Source organism: Coenobita brevimanus, chromosome 58, assembly GCF_032717465.1.
Source record: "Coenobita brevimanus isolate Jiangsu-jjx chromosome 58, ASM3271746v2, whole genome shotgun sequence".
Classification (NCBI taxonomy): Eukaryota; Metazoa; Arthropoda; class Malacostraca; order Decapoda; family Coenobitidae; genus Coenobita; species Coenobita brevimanus.
In genome coordinates, this window is record NC_137011.1 from 17279615 (window position 1) to 17293253 (window position 13639).

A 13639-nucleotide genomic window follows, 5' to 3' on the forward strand; every position below is an offset into this window, starting at 1 on the left:
CTGGGGCAAAGGAGGAAAGTCACCAGTGGCTTGGAAAGGCTGTAGAGTGGCTATGAGGGTGGGGCAGTCTGGAGAACTTCCTGGGACAGTGGCAGTGTCGTCAACATTTTTTTGTGTGTCACCCATATTATTTGGCAAGAACTTCATTCCCCCACCCCTCCACCCACCACGGAGTCCAACAAGGGGAGGTCATATGCCAGGGATAAACACCACTGGCGACCCCAGAGGTAGCAGGAGAGTATACGCAGGTAACCACCAAGGGACCCTGACAAGGGTGACTCCAGGACGATAGGAGCCACCAGGTCCCCCGGTGCCTGCTTGACCCTAAAGCCACTAGGTGACTAGCCTGGATGGCTAGCCAGTGACCAGCCGATTGACCTGGTCGGGCCCAACCAGGCCACCCGTCTAGCTAGAATAAGGGACCAAAGAGGTGTATTGCTAGCTGCAGGGCGCACCATGCAGCATCGCTCAACCTCCAGGACTCCCGTCTCCCAGCATTACGGGACGCCACGCACGGCAAACACGTGGGGAGGCAACAGTCCCGCCCTAGATGGCAAATGGGCAGGGACTGACATCACCAGTAGGCCTCCTCTACCAGTGATGTAGGGGGTGCTTGGTCCACAAGGCCGACAAATGCCGAACCCTACAAAGGTAGGCTTGCCTCCCAAGTAGGTGGCACTGCCAACCATGCTTCAAGCCCCACCACCACGTCAAGGTGACCCCCTACAGTGGGGTGGAATTGGAGGAGAAAGTCTGAGCAAAGAGATCTGCTTTATCAGTAGAAGAAATAGCTACAGAGCCATCAGAGTAGAAAAGAGGAGGGAAGGATGATGAGGTAAAGATGTTAGAAAGGTATTTGGCAAGGTGCCAGAAGGAGCGGGAAGAATTGGAGTTGGAGAGTTGAGAGCATTTAGTACAGATGAAATTATTTTTAGCAGAGCAAAGACCAGACTTAGCATGATTATAGGCAGAAACATAAAAAAAATGTGATTCAGGGGTGGGTTGGCTCTGGTACCTTTTATAGGGCCTCTCCTTATTGCGGACATCATTAGAACAAGCACAGTTAAACCAAGGCTTTCTTGCATTAGACAAAGGATATGAGAAAGGAATGTATCCTTCCATGCTCGAGAGAATAACCTCCGTAATACGCAAGTCACACTCAGATTGCTCCTGGCCATGGAAGCAATAATCATTCCAGGGAAAATCATCGAAGTACCGCCTGAGGGCCTCCTAATCTGCAGCTCCAAAAGTGCCACAGTCGCTGTTTCTTTGGAGGGTCCACAGGCCGTACCAGAGTGATAGGACAGATAAGGTAATAAGGTTGTGATTGGGGAGCCCAACAGAGAGAAAAGACTGACAGTGTAAGAAGAAGGATTAGTTGTAAGGAAGAGGTCAAGTATGTTGGAGCTCTCTCCAAGGCGGTCAGGGATACAGGTAGGGTGCTGTAGAAGCTGGTCTAAGTCATTAAGGATAGAAAAGATGTAGGCTTGTTCACCAGGTGGATCAGTGAAAGGAGAGGAGAGCCAAAGGTGGTGGTGAACAGTGAAATCTCCTAGAATGCAGATTTTAGAGTAAGGAAAAATGGATAGAATGTGTTAAATCATAGAAGTAAGATAGTCGAAGAATTGTTTATAGTCAGTAGAATTAGGGGTCGTTGCATACATATACACAAGAGCTACCTTTGGTTTGAAAAAGGGTTTGCTGTCAGCTGCCTCAGACACCTGAGTCTCAGTTAAAAAGAGAAGATGAGGTTTGGAAGAGGAGAGGTGATGTTCAACAGAGAGAAAGTTAGAGGAAAGCCACAAATGTTGCAGAAATGAAGAAGAATTGAGTCAGACAATGGTTCCAGGCAACTCATAAAGTCGGCACCTTGAGAAGGGCAAACGGTGGGGGCATTTGTGGTCACCCTCCCGGTTGCTCCGAGGCAAGGTCTAAGTTCGTCATTTTTCTTTTTCCTTTTTGGAAAGGAAGTGTAGTATGTACTGTGCATGTAGTTTGGTGTAGACAGTTAGAGAAACTTGTATTAGAGAACATACTGGCCTACTCTCTGTGTAACTGAAACACTGAAAAAGTTCAGCAAAGGGGGATGGTCGAGAACTTGTCCCGAGGACTGATGACATGGAAGCTCCTGCTCTCCCTGTCATCAGCTATATTTATGTCATATACCCATTCAATATGGCCTCAAAATGATTATAAATTTGGCCAAAACGCAAAAGTTTCTTCGGGGAGGGGGGGGCTAACAGCGCCCCCCCAAACCCCCCAGGTGTATGAGCTCGCTGCACTCGCCAAAGTCATGGGCTGTACAGTTAAAAATAAAAAAAAAAAAAAAAGAGGCCCCCACCTTTTCAGCTTCCTGGGTATGCCACTGCCTACAATCATACAAGATATGAGAAAATTATACCAAATGGTTTCTGAGATACAGCGTGTAACGGACATATGTACGGACGGACATGACCTAACATATGATTCCACTTCGTGAGAAATGAAATGTAATAACAAAACCTTAGCACAGTGGATGGAGTGGAGAAGTATACGAGAGAGGGGTGTGTGAGATGGAGGAGGGTAGTGAAATGACGGGGTACAGGGGTACACCCTTTACAGGTGTAAGACATTTGGCAATAGCTATATAGTTTTTTCAATTAGGTAATTCACTGAGTATAGAAGATCAGAAGTCGAATACCCTCTTTTTTGCCGATTGTAACTAACTTTTGTTACTTTCATGTACTATAAGTATCCCCATGACTGATTAAACTTAACGTTTGGAAGGCCAATGCAGTTTTATTAAATGCTCACATAATTTGAGTGCTGGATAATAAATTATTATTCAGAATAGTAAAGGAAAATGACTACCGAAAGATCATAAAAATGCATGAAAATTACACCTCAATGTTAAATGTGAGGTTGATGTCCACTAATTACTTTTGCCATTCTGGGCGGTAAAGAGGCCACTGCAGTGATCAGGCTTTGTTCCAGATTTACATTTATTTATCTGTTTTGACGCGATAGCACTCTTAGAGAAAGATGCTTCACAAAGGCAGGTAGACCCAAAGGGCGGAAGGTTTTCCAAAGCATTCTTTCCTAGGTCGGGCTGCTCCTTCTTTACACATCTCCAAAACCGTGTGAGGGTTCAGATTTCAAACACCAGTTTGAGGCCACAGACTGAACACACTTCTAACAGTGCTTCCTGATGGCAAATGGGAAGCTTCTTCATATTATTTTCATACAGGAGGAATGGATTTTTAACCCTGCTCAGCTGTACAAATCTCCCACTCATGCCAGGAAAGCAAGATTTAAAGGCACAAATAAGGTTGGTCAAATGTTCCTCAGTAACTGGTTTCACAGTCTCTCCCTCATCTTTATTACTGAAAATATAAGCATCTGCTAGAGGAAAACACGTAAAATCTCCCCCTGACCATATCTCATTCCATAACTCTATTTTCTTTTGAAAACTAAAATACCCGCCGCCGGACCACCCACCCCGCCACCCCCCACCCCACCACCGAGCCGCTACCACACCACCACCCTAGGAGGAACAACGGTGGGGCTAGTGACCCAGGTCAAGAGGGTCACCGGGACACTACTGCCCTGAGTCCTTTTTCCCCGCAACTACCCCAACACCAGATGACTGGAAAAAGGCAACGACCTTGCGGGCGGGACAGCCGTCACCAGAATTGGGGTGGGACTGACCAAGCTTCAGTCCCAGGTAACACCGTGTTGACGGCTATAGTTACCACCTCAAGGGCAGGAGGCCCAAGGGCAGGAAGCCCAAGGCTACGGCCAGAAGTGTGCACCAGGGTCAGGGGACCCTTAGCCACTTCAAGGGCAGGAAGCCCAAGGCTACGGCCAGAAGTGTGCACCAGGGTCAGGAGACCCTTAGCCACTTCAAGGGCAGGAAGCTCAAGGCTACGGCCAGAAGTGTGCACCAGGGTCAGGGGACCCTTAGCCACTTCAAGGGCAGGAGGCCCAAGGCTATGGACAGAAGTGTGCACCAGGGTAAGGGGACCCTTAGCCACAGCCTTAGTATACACCGGAGAGAGCGTTGCCTCTATGCATCCCTCTCCCGCTGTTCTATCCTACGGGAGCAACACCGCGCCGATGGCCACTGTACGTGGCGGGGAAGGAGAGGCCACTGTAAACCCTGCGGTTGCTTCTCTATGGGAAGATCAGCTCCCGGCTCCGGCCAAAGTACGTACCAGGGTAAGGCGACCCGAGACTCCGGCTCCAGTACGTACCGGAGAGGACACGGACTCCATGAATCCTTCTCCTGCCTCTTCCCCCTGTGGGAGCCCTTCGTCACCATCCGGGAGTGTTGCCCCGGAGGTGTCGCCAGAGTGGTGGCAAGGCCCGAAACCGGACCTACCTCCCACGCCTGGGAAAGCTCTGTTCCTGCCAGACACCAGACAGAGATGGTGCCGCAGCCCAACCCTGTCGGCGCCTCTCCCAGTAGGCGATCGCAGACCCAGGACCCCCAGGCCCGACCAGCAGACTCCAGACGAGGGCAACCCAGGCTCCCTCACCCCACAGAGCCAGAAACGACAGGCCCGCCTCCTCCAGCTGTTTGGCCCCAGTCCTGAGGGCCGCCTCTCAGGTCGAGGCCCCCAGACAGGAGGGCCTCCCTGCACCTCACCGACGACCAGGACCCGGGCAGTGACTCCCCTGTGGGTAGTGTATTGCCCCTTGCAGGCAGGGTCCCCCTAGGGCCCTCTCCTCACGCCCATACGACAGAGTGAACTCCATCCAGGAAACACGGGTAACATAGTGACGCCCCTTGTACTAAGAACAAACCAGGGGAAAATAACAGTGAACAGTGACCGGGTGAAGACCAGTGTAAAGCCAGTGACAGTTACTATTAGTCTATAAGAACTTGATACCCGGCAGAACAGAAAATAATTTAAACCCTCAGTAAGAGAACTTATAGTAAATGTGTGAGTCCCCAAGTAAAAGAACTTTCAGTAACTGTGAACGGAGACTAGGGTGCGCGGGTGAGTCAAAAGTCTGTGTGTAAGTGCCGCCGTGACTAAGTGACTACATCAAGTGTCGCGATCCGCACCCTGTCTTATTTATAGTAGCATTTCCCCCACGGACTCTTAATCTTGTTTATTCCCCTTGCTTCCAACTAAATATATATTCTGCCTAAAGATGAAATACGGGTATCAATACATATAGTTCATGGCATTATTGTACATGCATTATACCGTGTGTTAAGTGTGACTGTGCATTGTAGTGTCAAAGGCTAACTCTGTGTCCCTGTCTCCTGTATATCAAATATCACTCTGTGTTGTATTGTAACGGTGTAGAATTAAGGCAATAGATGTGTTAAGGTATACTGCCTGGTTTTTATATCCTGTTCCTTTGTGGGTGCTTTACTTCCGGTCCGGAAAGAGGACCCCACTCAGTCGCTAGTGTTTTTAGGACGAGAAGTCGACCTAAAAACACTCAGCATAACAAAAGCCACCAACTTTACCGTAAGATGAGAGTGTATCATTGCTTTGCAGAGATAACTGTAACTCAGTTTACTAATTATGTCTGCAATATATGCCAGTTGTGCAAGCCGTGTAGTGTTTTCAATAAATGTGGTAAAAGGAGATCCATGATCTGATAAAAAGGAGCCTACCTTATCTCGTAACACGAACAACCAGGCGAATACCCTTCCTTTCGACAGTTAGCGCACCTCTGTGTACAGAAATAGCTCTGCAGGGCCGTAATTTCTGGGGGGGCTAGGGGACTATAGCCCACTCAATGTTTTCTGTATGTTCTCATTTTCAACAAAGATTGAGGGCTTATAAGACTGAACTTGATAATAAAAAAGGAAGAAGACCTTTAAGTAGTTTTGTTGAAAATTCAAACAAATCTACGTGTGTTTGATCGAATATTGCTAAATTTGATCCAATTTACCATAAACTAAATCGTAAGAGTACTTAGATATTGATTATTTCATCATTTCCAAAAGAATCAAGGCAGGGCGGTACATTTTAACCTGAATCCTACTGCCAGAGTGAAAGAACAGTCTTCGTAAAGGTGCAGCATTGTACAACAAAAATGTAAAATGGCCAAATGATTAAACTACGTCACAGTTTGAGCTGAAAGTTCAGAGTGGCAGAAAGTGAAGCCTTTTATTTAAACACCCACCTCCATCATTAAACAAACATGCCTCATTAAACTTCAACTTTTAGGTAGAATCAAACCGAAAAATATCGGATGGTCTGCAAACTTAAACGTTTTGATTTAGTTTTAAGTTTGTAGTACGGAGATATATACATTTGGTCTAGCCCCCCCCCCCCGAAAAAAAAAAAAAAAATTGCGGGCCTGCTCTGTTGGCTCAGACCCTGTGCTTTCACACAGTGTGTGAAACAGGCGAACACTAAGTGGCCTTGACTATACAATGTTTATTACGCTGACGCCATCATTCAGTATCCCATGGAACTCTGAACTCATTTTTTTTTATGCTAATGATTCTTTCTTAATGATGCAATAAGTCCACTCCACATCAGGAGTTTCCTTCTTAATCCATGGAATAAGTCCTTCACTTTCCCCGTCATAGATGCAGCAGCGTCTGTACACACACTGCCAGATTTCTAATTCTTTTGAGAAGAACTTATTGACATTGAAAATAGATTCCCCTGTTGTGTGTTCTTCTAATTTTTTGCAAAAAAGGACTTGTTCATTTGTATCATTTTTATCAATGTATCATACCAATGAGACAAGTTGAGCCTGTCCACTGACGTCAGTCGATTCGTCAAGCTGAAATGAAAAAGACTGGGTTGTTTTCTACTTTTTAACGACTTATTCATAATATATGTACTTATTTTATTTACCCATTGAGAAACAGTTTGGTGTGACAAAGGAACAGCCTTTAGTTGGTCAGCTGCCTTTTTATCTAGCATTATTTCAGCCATCACAACTGCAGCTGGCAGTATCAGGTCTTCAGCTGTAATGCTTCCAGGGCTTTGCTTAGGCTTTCTTAAAATTTGTCTGGCAACACTTAAAATCAGAAAGTTCTCTCTCTCTCCAAAAAGAAGAAGAAAAAAAAGGATGCCAACATGACACTGATGTTGTGTGTTAAGGTGACGTTGGAGGTGAACCGGTTTCATACTACTGTTGGCCAACCTCTCTCTTCCCACAAGAAGCACAAGGCTTCCGGGGGATCAGAATTCCTAGAAGTAAATCCAAAAAGCGCATAAGATTCCCTGTAATTCTGATATATAAGCAGTTTTTCTTTTCTTCAGAGCTGTTTGATTTCCTTCACTTGCACTGCTGATGCAGCTGCAACAGCTGTCACGTTTTAACTATCTATCCATATTTCTTGCTATTGAAGTAATAACTGTGTCTGTAAGCTTACATGTGAATTTGAATATGAGATGTTCATAGTTTCACTCCTAAAACGAAACTGAGCAAGAGTGACTGGAGAGAGGAGTTCAGCACTGTTCCCGTACGCATCCTGTCATGTTTCCTCACCCTTCCCCATACTCCCATCTCCCCTCATTTTCTTTTTCGTTTAATTTTAGTTCCTACTCTGTTCTCTTGTTATTCACTTAAACTGGAAACTGTACGTGCTGTGGTTATTCAGTTATTCTCTATTCTTAAAGAATCAAGTAGGCTACCCCACTGAACAAAGCTGTGTACCCACAGGCATACACGTACTACAGTTTAAACAACACTGCTGTTAGGAATTTTGCCTGTTCACGAGGTTGATTTCCTTCTAAATTTTTTTACCATTCTGTTTTGAAGGACTTCAGTGAAGAGTGTGTAAAGAACTGGTAATAAGTTAAAGGATCACTTGTTACCCAGATTGTTTGAGTCGCCTTTTTTGTAAAGCAAAGTAACTATTGCATTAAACCATGTTTTTTGAATCTCTTATTTCTTTATACACCGAGTAAATAAGTGTGTGAGCCTGTTTTGTACTTCTACTCCTGCATCTAACATTAAATCTGCTTTCTGTTCCAAATTCTCCTGGGGCCTTCACTCTATTCATACTGTCAAGAGAAACGTTTACTTCGTCTGGTGTTACCTCAGGTATTCCACTTGTGTCACCTGAAAAGTTAGGTATTGGAACTATTGTCTTTTATACATGCAGTTCTTTGTAAATTTCTTCAACTCTCTTCACCATCTTATTTCTCGATTTAATGAATGTCCCATTTTTCTCTATCGGTGATATAATTTGTTGCTTTATTGGCGGCATTTACTTCGGACCAGTTGCAGACTTCTTCCATTTTTGGTAGTTTCTATGATCTCCTCCACATTTCTCTTTTTCTGTCTCTTGTTGACAATCTTATTTAATTCCGCTCTCTCTATTTCATCTTTGTTTTTACTTTCATCTCCTTTCTTCTTTTCATGAGCTCGAGGGTCATTTTTGAACACTTGTTGCCTTTGTTTGTATTAGCCTTCCCTATTACCTCTGCTGATTCTCTTAACACTTATATTAGTCCACTATTCAACTCATCAGTGCCACACTCAACCAATAGCCTGAAATCTGTTCGTTATTTTTAACTGGAAGGTTGCTTTAACTTACTTTTATTGGGCATATCATTTTAATTTTTATTGGCTTCTTTCATTCATTTCGGAAATCGAATCTATCTGTGCAACACGCCATTCTGTGGTCACTTCCTATCTTTACTTGCTTGACAACTGTGTGATTTGTGTTTCTGTTATTCTTATCTGTTATAATGAGGTCGATTTGTTTCTCAGTTACGACTTCCCCAGGTCTATTTTCTTTCTGTTCTTTTATGGAAAAATGTGTTTATTATTCTCATACATTTCAGTAAATTTTACTACTAATTCACCTCTGCCATTCCTTTCTCCCACTCCAAATTTTTCCACACATGCTTCTCCATTTTTCGATCTGCCAACTTTTGCATTGAAGTCTCCCTGAGTATAGTATACTCGTATGTGGACTATTCTTGGTCCTTATTCTGGGATATGTCGTCACAGAATGTTCTTATGTTTTCACCTGATCTTTGAAAAGTTGGTGCATATACTTTTATTACTTTCAGGGTGTATGTTTTGCCTAGTCTAATCACAATCCATGCTGCTCTGATACACTGCTGAACTTAGAAACGTTCTTTGCAAGATTTTTATTAATTAGAAATCCTACACCACTTTCATTTTGCCTTCCTCTGTAGTGAAATACGTGGATGCCGTCTTGGAGGTGAATAAATTTTTCGTCTTTTCTGTGGATCTCACACATACATACAATCACATTCTCATCGACTGGCTATGTTGAAGACTCCGCTCCTCGTATTCTGCAAGGATTTGACTGACTATGAAGCCTCTTCTCCTCAGCTCCCATTCCACTCTGAGGAATTCTCGGTCCTTCGGAACTTTAATCAGCTAAAGAGCCTTGCTGTGGGCGATATCAAATAAATCATTGTGACTTCCTTGAAACTCATCTTCTCGGTTTATCTGTGGTGCCGATCGTCGAGTTTTTCTCTTAAGGATAGGCGGGTATTGCTTCACCACATCTTTTCCAACTTAGAAATTGCATTCCACTCTCTTGCAGTTGGGATTCGCATCTTCTTGCAGATGCACACTGTTCTGCAAACAACTTGTTTTGCTGCACTCTTTATTTCCTACTATTCACGTTGGTGGAACTTGAAATAAAAGCGCAGGAAACCAAGATGGGATACAATTTTCGGGTATCACGCCAGCTGGAAAGCCAATCAACCACACATGATCTTGTTTTCGGGTTGAACATGCAGTGACAGGACTAGATATGTCTACAAACGAAAACCTAGAAAAACATCAAACTCGATGGTTAGTTACAGTGTATAGTTCCTACATGACATAATACTACTCAATAATTCACCACACAATAGCTTGACAATCTATGAGTCTTACCTTTTTTAGTCGCGGTTCGTTGGAGATGGTGTTTTGATTTACTCGACTAGAGACGATGTAATCAATTGCGAGAATATCCGATAACTGACGAATGGCTTATGGCTGATCATTGACATGTGCTTTGGGTTTGGCTGTCTAAGCCAAGCCAGAATATGATAGAATATTCTACAACGTACTACCAAGGGCCGGCTGATGTAATGCCATTAGGTTAGGTTATGGCATCAAACTTAACTCATTAAATAAATTAAATTTAACTGTTTTAAAATCTTATATTTAATATATTGAAAACTTATTAAATCTAAGGTTCAGTAAAATTTTATGTATAGTAAGATAAGCTGGAAAGTCATGACATAACACAACTCTCAGCTACACCTCAATCGGCTTATAAGGGGTAATGCAGGATCATGTAACAGCAGTAGTAGTTAATGAAAATGAATGAAATATTGCATAAGTCTATTTTACGGTGAGTGCAATTATAATAACGCAAATCACGTTTGAAATATAATGAATTTTGAGGATCACCCGACTCTCTCTCTCTCTCTCTCTCTCCATCTATCTATCTGTCTATATATCTATCTATATATACACACAAACATAGTAGACTGTAGCACCAGTCGAGCAGGGCAGTACTCCCAAGGTGGATGGAAAGCTGATGACAGGGAGAGCTGGAGCTCCCGTTTCATCAGCCCTCAGGACTAGGTCCCGACCATCCCCCTTTGCTGAACTTTTTCAGTGTCTCAGTAACACAGAGAGTAGACCAGCATGCTCTCCAATACAAGTTTCTCCAACTATCAACACCAAACTACATGCACAGGACACACCACACTTCCTCTTCAAAATTTTCAAAAATGGCGTAGAATAACATAGCCTCAGAGTCCCCAGGGGGGGGGGGACCATAAATGCCCCCACCTTCAGCCCCTCTCCCGGTGACGACTCAAGGTGCCTGGAACCACTGTCTGACTCTCTTCTTCTTCATTTCTGCAACATTCGTGGCCTTTCCTCTAACTTTCGCTCTGTTGAGCACCACCTCTCCTTCTCTAAACCTCACCTTCTTTTCCTAACTGAGACTCAGCTGTCTGAGGCAACTGACAGCAAACCATTTTCTGTATCCTCCTTCTTTCTCTATACTCATTTCAAAGCCAAAGGTGGCTGTTGTGTATATATACGCAACAACTTATCTTGCTCTCGTGTTCCTGAACTCAATTCTTCTGAATTCTCTACACTCTGGCTTCGGCTTTCCTGTCATTCTCTTACTAAATATATCTGTGCTGTTTACTTATCTCCTAATTCTACTGACTATCAAAAATTCTTTGACTATCTTACTTCTACGATGGAACACATTCTATCCATCTCACCTTTCTCTGAAATCTCCATTCTTAGAGATTTCAATGTTCACCACAACCATTGGTTCTCCTATCCTTTCACTGATCCACCTGGTGAACAAGCCTACACCTTTTCTATCCTTAATAACCCAGAGCAGCTTGTACAGCTCCCTACCAGTATCCCTGACTGCCTTGGAGAGAGCTCCAACAAACTTAATCTCTTCCTTACAACTAATCCTTCTGCTTATACTGTTAATCTTTTCTCTCCGTTGGGCTCCTCCGATCATAACCTTATCACCTTAACCTGTCCTATCGCTCCAGTACGGCCTGCGGACCCTCCAAAAAAACGTTGTCTCTGGCACTTTGGAGCTGCGGATTGGGAGGCCCTCAGGCAGTACTTCTTTGATTTTCCCTGGAATGATTATTGCTTTCATGGCCGGGAGCCATCTGGGTGTGCCTTGCGCATTACGGAGGTTATTCTCTCGGGCATGGGAGTATACATTCCTTTCTCATATCCTTTGACTACCGCAAGAAAGCCTTGGTTTAATCATGCTTGTTCCTATGCTGTCCGCAACAAGGAGAGGGCCTATATAAAAGGTACCAGAGCCAACCCACCCCTAAATCACATCTTTCATACATTTCTGCCCGGAATCGTGCTAAGTCTGTTCTTCGTTTTGCTAAAAATAATTTCATCCATACAAAATGCTCTCAACTCTCCAACTCGAACTCTTCCCGCTCCTTCTGGCACCTTGTCAAAAACCTTTCTAACAACTTTACCTCATCGTCCTTCCCTCCTCTTTTCTACTCTGATGGCTCTGTAGCTATTTCTACTGATAAAGCAGATCTCTTCGCTCAGACTTTCTCCTCCAATTCCACCTTAGACGATTCCGGTGCTGTTCCTCCATCACTTCCCCCCTCTAACTTCCTCATGGCTAACGTTAAAATTTCTTTAGCTGATATATTTTCTGCCATTGCTGGCCTCAGTACTAATAAGGCATATGGGCCTGATGGAGTCCCTCCTGTTGTTCTCAAGAACTGTGCTTCTGTGCTTACACCCTGCCTAGGCAAACTCTTTCGCCTTTGTCTGTCAACTTGTACCTTTCCTTCTTGCTGAAAGTTTGCTCTCATTCAGCCAGTCCCAAAGAAGGGTGACCATTCCCAACCCTCTAACTATCGCCCAATTGCTTTAACATCCTGTATCTCAAAAGTTTTTGAGTCTATTCTTAATAGAAAAATTTTAAAGCATCTTTCCTATTACAACCTTCTTTCTGATCGTCAGTATGGGTTCCGTCAGGGACGCTCCACAGGCGATCTTCTCACCTACCTTTCAGACTCCTGATCATCCTCCTTGCGGGACTTTGGCGAAAGCTTTGCCATTGCACTTGACATCTCAAAGGCTTTCGATCGAGTCTGGCATAAATCTTTAATTTCCAAACTGCCCTCTTACGGTTTCTATCCTTCTTTCTGTGCCTTTATCTCTAGCTTCCTTTCTGGTCGTTCTATAGCCGCTGTTGTAGACAGCTATCGTTCTTCTCCTAGATCTATTAACAGTGGTGTTCCTCAGGGCTCTGTTCTATCACCAACTCTCTTCCTTTTATTCATCAATGACCTTCTAAGCTGTACATCTAACCCTATCCACTCATACGCTGATGACACCACCCTTCACCTTTCCATTCGATTCCCACAACGTCCATCTCAGCAGTTACTTCAACAGGCAAAGGATGAGGCTATGGCACACCTAATGTCTGACTTGGCTCGTATCTCTGACTGGGGTAAAAATATTCTGGTTGTTTTTAATGTATCAAAGACTCAGTTTTTGCACCTATCAACCCGACAAAATCTTCCACAGGTATACCCAGTAATGTTTAATAATATTCAACTTAATCCTGCATCATCCTTGAACATGCTTGGGGTTTCATTTGCTCGGGACTTGTCTTGGAAAGATCATATTACATCTCTTGTAAAATCTGCTTCCAAGCGATTGGGTGTGCTAAGCCGACTCCGTTCCTTCTTTGCCCCTGCACAATTGTTGACCCTATACAGGGGTTTTATCCACTCCTGTGTGGAGTACAACTCTCATGTGTGGGGAGGCTCCCCACATACAGCTCTTCGCAATAGGGTGGAGTCAAAGGCTTTTCGTCTCATTAACTCTCCCCCTCTTACTGACTCCCTTCAACCTCTGTCTCTTCGCCGCAATGTTGCATCTTTATCTCTTTTCTATTGCTACTTCAATGGTCACTGTTCCTCTGAACTGTCTGGAGGCATTCCTCCACTTCTACGACGGGCACGTAGCACCCGTCTAGCAGCAAACTCTCACCCCTTTTCTGTCCAACTCTCTAATGCAAGAGTTAACCGTTACTCCCAGTCCTTTATTTATGCAGCAGGTCAACTCTGGAACTGTCTCCCTCTGTCTGTACTTCCTGCTTCCTATGATCTCCAGTCTTTCAAACGCATTGTGTCCAGGCATCTCGAAATGAATGGAT